Source organism: Parasteatoda tepidariorum, chromosome 3, assembly GCF_043381705.1.
Source record: "Parasteatoda tepidariorum isolate YZ-2023 chromosome 3, CAS_Ptep_4.0, whole genome shotgun sequence".
Lineage (NCBI taxonomy): Eukaryota > Metazoa > Arthropoda > Arachnida > Araneae > Theridiidae > Parasteatoda > Parasteatoda tepidariorum.
The window spans coordinates 76486206-76496805 of record NC_092206.1 but is presented as its reverse complement, the minus strand read 5'-3'; the positions used below and the strand labels follow the sequence as shown (position 1 = coordinate 76496805).

General features: G+C 28.1%; 1 protein-coding gene across 4 annotated transcripts in view; it reads right to left on the bottom strand.

Annotated features, from left to right (window-relative positions):
• LOC107439600 (uncharacterized) overlaps window positions 1-10600 on the bottom strand; it is a 91532-nt gene that overhangs the window by 5925 nt on the left and 75007 nt on the right. Inside the window, exon 1 of one of the 4 annotated variants that reach the window (XM_043048634.2) lies at window positions 6210-6489. The exons of the other annotated variants lie outside the window; for them this stretch is intronic. The gene's annotated coding sequence lies outside the window, so the exon portion shown is untranslated. Of the gene's footprint in view, window positions 1-6209; window positions 6490-10600 lie in introns of those variants that run through there. 4 annotated transcript variants of the gene reach the window in all.

The window sequence follows — 10600 nt, the reverse complement described above, 5'->3', positions numbered from 1 at the left end:
CAAAGCACTTCGGTTCACACAGCACTTAACAGTTGTATACTAATACTAATAAATTTATGATTACTATTTAAACGAGGAAATTACTTCCGAATTGAATTAGTTGAATTTTTGCGCTTCTAAGTATTACGTTTTTTTATACATGGTTTCTAAGTATTAAAAAACGCTAAGAACAGTTATTTTTTTATGTTTCAGGCTGTATCAAACGAAAATAAAAGGCAACAGAAACGTTAAGCGCAAAATATTGTTGTTAAACAGTTTAACATTTTGTTTTAGGTAATATAGGTATTTTATAATGGAGACGACAAATGCTGCGACCAATAAGTTTTAAACCAATAATCTAAAAATTTTAACAGCAAAAAAGCATTTTTCAATCAAAGCATAAATTTGAAATTGAGTCTCAACCTCTCAATTTTAAAAGGACAATATTTGAAAAATAAAGTATTATTTTTATTTGTTTTAATATAAGTTATTTTTATGTGAAAATTCAATATTGTGTGAAAATTTATTGCATAACAAAAACTTTATACAGCGGGAAGAAAAGTTTTGTTTTATTTTTAATAATCATTTTTGAAAGAAAAAAAACGAAGGAAAGATTAAAAATTTACAGAAATCAAATGTTTCTAAAGAAATCCTTGTATCCAGATCTAGAACATTAATTTAAAAATATAATATGATTACAAATTAACAAAGTAAACTATCGAAGACAATTAAAGAATTAACAAACTGTGAAATTTATTTAAGCAAAGGCTTATTTAAAAAAATTGTCTTTGACCAATATGTTTCTTAAAAACTTGTTCAATCAAACGATTTACAAACGATTTCAACGAACATGTTTCTAAAGAAATTCTCTTATACAGATCTAGAACATTAATTTAAAAAGATAATATGATTACAAATTAACAAAGTAAACTATCACTACATCGAAGACAATTAAAAGAGTTAACAAACTGTGAAATTTATTTAAGCGAAGGCTTATTTTTTAAAAAAAAATGTCTTCGAACAATATGTTTCTTAAAAACTTGTTCAATCAAACGATTTCAACGATTATGTTTCTAAAGAAATTCTTATATACAGATCTAGAACATTAATTTAAAAATATAATATGATTACAAATTAACAAAGTAAACTATCACTACATCGAAGACAATTAAAGAATTAACAAACTGTGAAATTTATTTAAGCCAAGGCTTATTTAAAAAAAAAAATGTCTTTGAACAATATGTTTTTTAAAAACTTGTTCGATCAAACGATTTTCAAATTATTCTCAAATCAAACGAGGCACAAGAATTTTAATTTATTGTATTTCATATTTACGAATTCGGATTGAATAAAAACGATAAAGGCACCGCCAAGCTAGCGTGCATTCGAAAGTGGGTATTTTTCACGCCAAAACAATCATCTCAACTTTCAATTTTACATTCACTCAATCGCTAAAAGCAACCCATGTCAGTGTAATGGGGTCTGTTCACCAAACAGAGGAATGACCATAATCGGGGAGTTAAAAAAACAAATAAAAAGATGGCCAGTCATAGCAAATGCTAAAGGTTCAATAAACTCCGCCATCTTCTTTCCGTATTCCCTAGCATTGTGTCCAGCTGCCGGCGTTTTTGATAAAATCGGCAGGCGGAAGTTCTCTAAAAGTGTTTCAGCGGGTGGCTATTATTTACAGTTCGATCTTTTGACTGGAGGAAATGGAACACAAATTTCTTTTTAAAATCTTACTCTCTAATAGTAACTTTAGTTTTGCAGAGGAGTTACAGTCAATTACGATCTCACTTAGAATTGTTCTTCGAATTTGCAGACCGTAACGTTAGATTTACCTGCAACTTAGTAATTTTAATAAAATGGATCCCTTAAACAATAGATACTGCAAATTAATATGTAATTTTTTTTACTGATTTTAAAGTATTATAAGAGAGATTTGTTGATGATTCCGAAAGTTTTCATTTTAAGTATAACCATAGATAATTAAACACATGACAGACTTAAGGTTACTTTAAGGACTTAGGTTTGAACTCTTGAAGTAAGGACTTAGGTTTGAACTCTTGTTATCACAATCACTTTCAAAGATTGCTAATTTTACGTTTTTGGCTATTTAGGACATATCAAAATATATTATAAGATAACTAACTGTACCTCTGAAGCATGGCCCGCTTATAACATTAGAGCAAAGGTTGGTAAGTAATTTTAGGTAAGGGTCTGGATACTTCTGAATATTTTTATCGAGTTTCAGGAAAAACTATCATATTCCTTACTAATTTTTAAGCTTAATTTTCACTCATTATAATCTATAGAAGAATTTTTTTACGTAATTTATTTGAGTAAATTTTAGTTGCACAAAAGTTTCTAATTTATTTATAAGTATCCTAAACGTGTGTTTTCCAACTGCATTATTTATCGCACATTTGGAGAAATTACTACGATTCTTTACAAACTTTTTAGCCAAAGCTTTCATTGTCAATAATTAGTATTTCTGTAATCGATATGAAAATAGACGAGATGTTTTGTATACATTATTTCAAAACCTACTATATAAAAAAAAATTCAGCTTGATTTGCGAGTGATACTTCAGGTACGTTTAAGGATTCCCAAAATAAATGAATTTTGGAATTTCAGAATTCTTTACTTAGTAAGGAAATGTTGTCTATTTTATCTTACAAGAATAAAAATGGCATAAAAATTAAAATCGGTTATTATTTTCCTTTCATTCATCGTACTTAAATTAATAAAAACTAAAACGTTTTCTTTAAAAAAAAATTTTCTTTTGGTTGGCTAAATCTTCTGAAAGAAACTAGCTTTATTTTTTTAAGCTTCTTTGATAGTTTAGAATTACCTAAAATAAATTAAATTCTGATAAATAATTTAATTTTTTACGTTCTTAAAAGACACAAGTTTACATTGTTTTCGTAATTTTCACTTCATTAGACCATTCACTTGGTTAGATTTTTTCGCAGCAAAGCGTTCCAAAATTCAAAAATTAATTTATTTCTTTTTTACTCAGTATGAAGCTCAAAATAGTTTTAAGTTTTACTGAACTGAGAAAACGGAAAAGAAAACAGAACATTGTACACTTTCAACGTGGGCGGTTTGTTTGAATACCTGGTTCAATTGCTGACACTAAAACAATAAAAAAGGGAAAACAATTGGTTAGATTGCTCAGCAATTTTAAGAAAGCTGTTTCTACAAAGGTGTGTTCTACAGTGCTAACGTTTCGCCAGACACTCAAAAATGAAATTATAAGTCCATTGAACTTCAATAATTCTAGCGATCCATAAAATTATTGTTTAACCTTGACTGGCCTGTAAAATATCCTACCACATGAAATTTAAACGGATAGATCAAGCGAAGTAAAATTATAATATTTTTTTAGTAATGTTTTTTTTTTTTAAAATCATTGCTTCAATTTATGCTTACAAGGGAAACTAGGGAAGTGTGACTCGCCAATTTTGAAATAAACTAGTGGGATGTATGCCTTATGAGGAATAATTTTAGGGGGCAACATTCGTTTCGCCTCATAGAAGCTCCTGTGAGAGATAATAAAATAATTCAATATAAAAAAATCGATATTTTATTATTTCAATGCAGACTATTAGTTATTGTAATTGTCTCATACTCCAATTAATTTGTAATTAATTGGTTAATTAATTACGTTACTAATTAATAAATGAATTAGAAAATTAATAAATTAATTAGCAAATTAATTATTAATTAATTAATTGATTTACATTTACATACTTCTATTAATTTGGAAAATGTTTTGAAAAAAAAAAATTTAAAAATTTTATGTCAAATTTTTTTTTAAAATTAACTTGACAGGTTTTTCTGAAAAACTACAGATATATAAAATTTTCGAAATCAATTTTGACAATAAGTATGCATTATATAGTACGTGAAAGTACCACAAAATTAATTGGAGTATGAGATAATTACAATAACTAATAGTCTGCACTGAAGTAATAAAATACCGATTTTTCTACATATCGAATTATTTTTTGTCTCTCACAGGACCTTCTATGGGCCAAAACGAATGTTGCCCTCTAAAATTATTCTTCATAAGGCATACATCCCACTAGTTTATTTCAAAATTGGCGAGTCACACTTCCCTAGTTTCCCTTGTTAGCTACACGTGTGTAATGCATGCACCAATTAGTACAAAATAAGTTCTACAGGCAGTTGTAAAGCACGTTAACATAAAAAAGAATAATTTCATACAAAAAATATTTTTATAGCTATTATCGAAAAAGTATTAATTTTGAGGCTTTATTTATTTTTCTACAGACGTTTTTCTTTTAATATTTTTTCAGGATTATTACTGTTTAAAAAAAATTTCCCCATAATTTTAGCAATTATAACTCTTAATTTATTTCGAAAAATAAATATTATTTTTTTTAACAACCTTTTAATAAAAAATTTTTAATTGAGAGGCGTGCAATTTTCCACACTATTTTAAAATTTCAACTACAAAAATTTAAGATTTGAACCAAATCGGACGAAGAGTTTTTAACACTATAACTTAAAAAATGGCAACTTTTTAATTTTCCGGAAACTATGGACCTGATTCTATTAAAATTTTGGCATTCAAATTTAAGCAGTTTAAAATTATGTAAAAGACAGTAGATAACTTATCGCTCTAAAATTTTTTTTATCGTTATTAAAAACTAAAACAATCTTTTATAATTAAAGGAAGAGTTTCTGCGTGCTTCTACTAACTCCAGAACTGTTTGTTCTAGAGTCCTGACCCGATTCTAAAAATATTTTAGTTCCAATTGGGTATTTAAAACTCTAGGAGAAGACGATCACTGATACACAGACACATCACGTATGACCTCAGCGCCAACTGATTGATTATAAACAAGATGGCTTGTTAAAGTCAAGCAAAGTATCTCCACATCAGTCAAAATGTTAATTAACGTGAAGTTAATTAAACACTACGCAGTATCGGTCATCGAATTTGTTAAAATATAATTCTTTCTCGTCTACGTTTTTGATTTAACTTAGATTTATTATTTGCTTATGTATTTTATTGTAACTGTGATAAATTTTTGTTTCGTTTACCTGGGAAATTTGATGCATAATTAGTTGGGTTATGTTCTGCATACCATGTCTGTCTTTGCGTTAAGTGAGAAATATATAGAGAAAGAATTTAAATGAAAAAAGGTTATGTACTAAAAGAGCAAAATTAATGAGAAAAAAAACTGCCATACTTTCAAATTTCTTACGCCAATATGCTTAATTTATTTTGGTAATAAGTATTGCTGATGCTGTGTTCACAGATGCTGTTTCAATGCGCAACAAATATACTAATATAGGTATTCAATTTAAGTACTGTGTCGCTACAGGCTTTTCACGGTCCATTGAAAGTAATAGGTAATGAAAAAAATTGCTTTTAGAGGTAAATTTAAATTATCATGATTTGGCCACAAGCAATGGCATCATGCTGAATGACACTGAATATAGTTAGTCTTAAATTTAATGGGATTGAACTTCTACAAAAAAATGTTTTGCTTTATATAAAAACGTAAATTCGCAGGGAAGGGCAACGAACAATTATAAATAAAAATAAAATTTGAATTATGTTAGCGATATTATTGAGGTATCGGTACATGCCTTTCGATTTTCAGCATGATTTTGTAGCGTTGACTAATACCGATTTATTGTTTATTTCTTGTTTCTTTTTTTCTTCTTTTGGATATTTTGCTAGAAATAAATATTTGCGAAACAAAATTTTCTTTCATGGTATTATTTTTGGAAAAACTAGTTTCATAATCATCTGTTTATTTTTTTATTTTATTAATTCGAATAAATAGAGATATAAAGAAGCACGCAAAAAAAAAAAAGCTTAAATTAGGGATATAAAACGTTTAACAGGACTCCAAAAACATTGGGATCATATTTTTCAGATTATGAGACTATTCCCTCATATTTCTAGAGTCAAAATAATATACAGAGTTATTTATGATTCCCTCCGGGGTTTCGAAGTGTTATAGTAAAAAAAAACGAAGACGAATATGGCAAAAAAGAACATATGAAATTATTCTGAAAGTATTCAATTTTTATTTTAAGCAGTTACCGGTAGATGGCAGTAACATGTACCACTGAAGCCAGTTGTAGTAAAGAAAAATGGCACTTACAGGCGGAGGGAATTATGAATAACCCTGTATATTTCAAATAATGAAGTCTAATTACGAAATATTTTAATTAATACGAACTTGAAGATACAAAATAAATCCGATTAGTAAACCACCGAAAAGATGGCGACATCCTAGAGGATTTGTTTCACCAAAGTCTTTCTTTCATCATTGCAAGATAGAAAATTCGCGTAACGAATCGTCGAAGCTATACCATATCATTGAGTTATCTTCCAAAACAGTATAGAATGAATCCATCATAGGATCAAAGAATTATTGATGATTGTTAGAATAATACACATTAAACCAGAGGTGCTAAAGTTCGAAAAGTCATTTTCAATTGTCTTTGCAGCTTCAGAAATATTAAAAACTGGCATTTTATTGCCAAGCCTATAATTTCGAGCTCTAGAGCTCGCCTTTGGACTTATTCAAGCGTGCGCAGTTCAGAAAGATTAGACAATCAAGCGGTGAATGGTAATGTTCTCACTGTGAAGTGATAGTGGGTCATTTTTTCATCAGTTCGGTATAGCAAACAATACCTGGTCATATTTATCAGAGAAAATTTTATTTTTCCCAAATTCGTATCACTATAACAACTTATATCTATAAGGAAAAGAGTTTCAAAAAAAGAATTTTAAAACTACATTGTAAATTTATTAGATTTTTACATGAGTCGATAAAATTTTGAATTTTACTTTGCAGAATAGGATAGTAATCATCTGCGACTGCATTTAGTTCCGTTTTACTTCGTTTTCATATTATACAAATATGATCTTAAAAATAATATAAAATCGTTTAAAAGTTAGACACGTCATACAGACCGAAATTTAATTCGCAATATCTTTTACAATATATATCATAGAATTATTTTTTAAAAAAAGGTTATAGTTTCGTAGTTATACTGGAATGGCAGGACTTGGCGACATATTTCAACAAATAAGGAACATTCCTTCATTATAATAAAGAGCATTCCTTTTTGAAAAAGAAACAGCTATATATTACGTTGGATTTGATTGGACCACTAAAGTTGGCGCGACATATGCTGTCTTACCCTTAACAAATCAATTGCAAGATAACGAGTTTTAACTTTTGTTTCACTGTGGAATAAAATCGTCAGCAAGAAACAATATTTATTTTTCAACAGAGTATGACATAAATATCTTTATATCTTTCTCGAATCAAATGATCCACTCGAAATAATAATTAATTAAAATTAAAAGTTATTTTATTTAAATGAAAACATTTAATTTGTGTTTAAACATAAGTGTTATTTTGTAATTAAAGTATTTTTAATTTTTCACAACATTACTAAATCTTCTTCTAAAAGTAAATATCGTACTAAACTGTAATGTGAAAAATATATCACTGAGTTACTCGTTTTATATTTTCTATAACTTGCATTATTTTTGGAATTCACCGTTTCAATTATATTTCCCCACTAATATTATTATGCTGTTATTATTTCCTAAAATGAAGTTTATTAGGACTTTGAAGATACGCCTTGTCGAGTCCGGAAAAAATAAAAATATTAAAAAAACAAGATCTCCTGCATTGCATGTGGACTGATTTAGGAAGATTCTATTTTTTTTTTTTTTTTAAGATGCAAGGGAGTTTCTGCATGTACTATGCGGCTTAATAAAATAAATGAATATCATTGGCTTTTTTGTTTTGCGATTACACCAAATCACATTTTTATAACACTATTAGTAATTCTAATAGCGCAAATCAAGACAAATTAGCTGTCCTCTGAAAAAATTATTTAAGGCCGGTAAATGCGAACTTAAAAACAATTCAAGCGATTTACAATCGCATCCTTAAATCATGAAAAACTGATTTTCTTTTATCAAGAGAAAAAATAAATTTACAATTCCAAGCAAATGAAACAGAAAAGATCAGTAACAATCTAAAAAAAAATAAAAAATACGAAATCCAAACTGCCCAATTACCTTTCTAGAAATAGATTGCTGTTAATTAAAATCTCCTCTATCTTCATTTGAATCGTCACACTCATTTTCTTAAAAGTAAAAAGAATAAAAATTTTAAAAAAAGAAACTAAGCATGAAAAAAAAATCAATTAATTAATCCTGGCATCGGCCCAGATCTTCATGCCCAAAAAAAGAAAAAATTCATCCAGTAGAACAAAATCGAATATCACTCCAACATCATAGAACACCGTAATTACATAACTCTCTAATCACCTGGTCACATTTGGTGAGGAATACTGACCCAGGGTTCTCTTGACTCTGACCCATTTTTGATGGACATGTGAAGGGTGCAGCTAGATTTAGCAGGATATAAATTTCGTTTTTATAACTTCCAGGGAATGAGAAAGGTCAAGACGATGTATCATCTAAAGATCCTCTCCCTTTCAAGGCCCCCCTCTAGGTTACGAGGTTGGTTCGGATGACATGCTACCAATTTTTCATCTGTAAATTTTATAGACTTGTGGTTATTAAATAACTTTTATTTGACACATTTACGATTATTTTTAAATCTATATTTAGCGAAGGTTTAAATCTATAGAAACTCTAACGCATTATGTATAATTATTTAAAAAAAATACTTAGAATACTTGAGATATAATATCATGATATCATTCGGAAAATTACAAACAAAAAAGTGGTCAATGAGAATTGTTTGTTTTATTTGAAAAGTTGTAGGATAAACCAACCAGTGAAGGAGCACTACCCAGTGAAGGAACATTTCATATATATTGATTAAAAATAAGAATTTGAAATTTTTTCTTTAGATTGATTGGTAACAATAGCTTACTGCCAAACAATAGGAAGTCATCTAGCAATGTTTTGGATTACCTGGTCAAATAGACTTCTCCGGAAAAAATTTTGAATTTGTCATTACCTCTGCAACACCTTGTTTCTTTGAAAAAATTATAAGGTGAGTGTTTGCATGTATATGTTTGAAGTGGAATTAATTGCATGTAATAGTTTTATTTTTCTCACTGTGAAAAAGAGAATTCAAAATATAGTTATTGAAGTTACGTTTTATTTTTTTAAAGCATCATAGCATAATAAAGTACTGAGATAAAGGGGTGTTTATTCACTGAATCACCAAACGATGAAAAACCAGTGAAGGAACAAGTATTCCTTTACTGGGTTTTTTTCTAAGTTAATGAAATAAAAGATAAACCTTAATTTTCTTGTACCTTTAGTGATGTTCCGCATCAAAAGTATATTAAAAATACGAAAAACAACTTCTAACCAGTGAGGGAACAGGCATGTTCCTTTACTGGGCATATATTTCCCAGTAAATGAACAGTATGTGTTAATATGTTGACACTTTAATTTTCAATTCATGATTACAAAAAAAAAGTTAACATTTTCTAAGTATTTATATGTTATAATTTCAAGAATAGGCTTGTTTTTAAATATTTGTATGGCTTATAAATTCATAAAAAGCATTAAAAAATAACCAAAATTAAGTGTTCCTTTACTGGGTGTTCATTCACTGGTAAAAGCTGTTCCTTCACTAGGTCTTCTTACTACCTGTTATTTGAACCTCCAAAACTTTAAAACAATATTATGTAAGTTCTCTGCAATTTTTTTACGTAATTTGCAATTAGTAACAAATATGTTGACACTGCCATTTAACTAAAATTACGAATTTTGAAATTAATATGATTTTTTAAAAGGCAAGCGAAGCTTAAGTGTTCCTTCACTGGTCAGTTTACCCTACATCTCTAAATTAACTACATACTTATTAGTAAACAGGACTACATCTTTTTAACCTAATTTTGTTCTTTTACCAAAGCAACTTTACCTTCATATTTTATAATTATAAGAACTCTTTACGTGCCTAAGAGATTATTTAGTAATAGCGTGAAGAGTTGGTTCCTAGAAATATTTTATAATTTTGTATAAATTAATTTTAATTGTATGCATTGACTAGTTTTTATGGTTTTCATAGTATAATATGCAGGTTTTGATAGTACAATAGAGTATGTAAGTTTTTGAAATAGAGTATAAATAGTTTTACATGAAATTTGTTCTCAAAGTTAATTTAATTTATTTACTGTTCAACAATTATAAAACTGTTAATAAGTTAGATACTGATTTAAATATGCTATTCATGTAATATATTGTGCAACAAGGAAATATCATAAGAGAGTTTGTAATAAAAGAACATTGCTTTTAGTTAAAAACAATTAATTTAGGGTGATAATCAAGATCAAAAACGTAGTAGAAGCAGAGAATAAGACTAAGAAAGGAAATATTACAGGAAAATATCGTTAAATAAGGGATAACAAATTATATTTTGCAGATAGAAATACCTTCATAATTTTTATTAATTTTATACTGATGGAAACCAAAGAAATTTGGATTTTCTTCATTTATTAAGGTACCATATCATGTGATTTATTGACGACCAATAAGAATTCAAAGATAAACAATGAGAAACGCTTTTGGACCACTATTTTTTTTATGTTACGTTGCGATATGTTAGAGTTATTTTAT